Here is a 1,732-nt window from a genome sequence, read left to right as displayed (position 1 = left end):
TGAAAGCTGGTAGTTTTCTCTATTAAGAAGGTAATGTAAGAGTATCAAATGGAAGCGATGATACTGTTCCTTCAAAAGAGTCCCCAAACTAAGTAGTTGGTTGTGCCCAATTCTCAGTTATTTGAAGCAATGTGGAAATTCATACAGGTTTATTTATCCAGTAGAAACTAATTCTATCCATTATTGACTTCCAGGCTGCCTCTAAGAAAATTTTTCAGTGAAGATAAAATGTATTCCCATCAGTTTTCTGTGACCTGCTATGTAAAAATTTTAGATTTGCATAAAAGCAAATTATATAATTGTAATGCTTTATTACTAAAGGTTATTTACATAGTGTTTAAAGCACAATAAAAAATAAGTTACAATACAAAAGTTCTCTTCAAGTAAAAGACACTGAACAGCCAGGCTATATTAACCCTTGAATATTTAGCCAAGACACAAAAGCTACAAGTTTTGCTGGAAACACCTTCCATGAGTTTTTAACTACCTCGTTACATTTATGGAACATCACCCAGGCCATCTGTTTGAAGAAATGCCCAATTACTATATTTTCAAAGGTTGAATTATAGAGAAAAATAGAAAATGTGAAAGGTAATATAGACTTTAAATCCAATTTTTACTTTCAAAACTGGGTACTGAAACTATACTTTTTTAGACAGTATAAAAGGCAAAATGAGACAGGTATGGAATGCATTTCGAATCAAGGTTCACATGTAAATTATACCAGGTTTTTTTTTTAGTGTTGGAAAAAATATCAAAGCTCATCACCTTTAAATACAGATAAACTATTTGGAAATTCCAGTTTTAAAAGAAATAATATCTTCAACCTAGTTGGTGAAAACTGAAAATATCAAGCTGTAAACATGGGGGGCAGGCGGTAGGGGGAGAGGTTCCTAAACATTTAGATGTTTTCTATTCTTTAAATAAGTGCTGCAGTAGCTTAAGTTTGGAAAGACACTGGGAGACTAGACACTTCTTGAAAAGCACTCTTCTTTCCATGACCCACTTATAAAGTTTGTTTTATCTACTAGTATAAGAGAAAAAAAAAAAAAAGTTGGTTACATTCTGTTAGTTTTGGTATTTCTTTGCCCCCAAACCAAATCCTCCCCCCAAATAAGCAACTGAATTAAAAAATAAATAAAAGAAAAAAATTTAATGTCTTCCAGTTCTCAGAGCTTTGTATAACACCATACAAAATTATTATCATTTAGGGTGATTTTTTTCACTAGCCCTAAATTTTTTAATTGTAATATACTCCTTCAGAAACTCCATTTAACTGCTTAATGATTCCAGTCTACAAATTAGCATAGATTTTGCTCTGTTGTTATAAATAATTGAATTGGGGGAAAAACTATAGTAAGCTAAACAGTCATTCACTGCTCATGAAAGATCTGAGCTGTTGATTGCTTGTCACAGCAGAGAAAAAAGGTGACAAGCAATTCATCTTGAGGTGGCCTTTGTCAATCTACTAGCACTTCTGTAACCTTCCCTAGTTACTCTGTGGTTTAGACTTGTACTACTGTAAACCTTGGATCAATTGACCAAAAACAAACAAAAACAAAAACCTACCATCTAGGGTATTGAAAGAAATTCAATAAAATAAGATGTGTCCCATACTTAAGGAGAGCCATAAAAATCAAACTGTTCTTTAACAGGTTGAATTTAGAATTTTCTGTTAATCAATCAAAAACAGTTGGGAGAATCAGCTCACCTTTTAATTGAGAGTGTGAGA

Source organism: Delphinus delphis, chromosome 8 (genome assembly GCF_949987515.2).
Source record: "Delphinus delphis chromosome 8, mDelDel1.2, whole genome shotgun sequence".
Classification (NCBI taxonomy): Eukaryota; Metazoa; Chordata; class Mammalia; order Artiodactyla; family Delphinidae; genus Delphinus; species Delphinus delphis.
The sequence above is the reverse complement of the archived record's forward strand: the minus strand, read 5'-3'. Positions refer to the sequence as shown.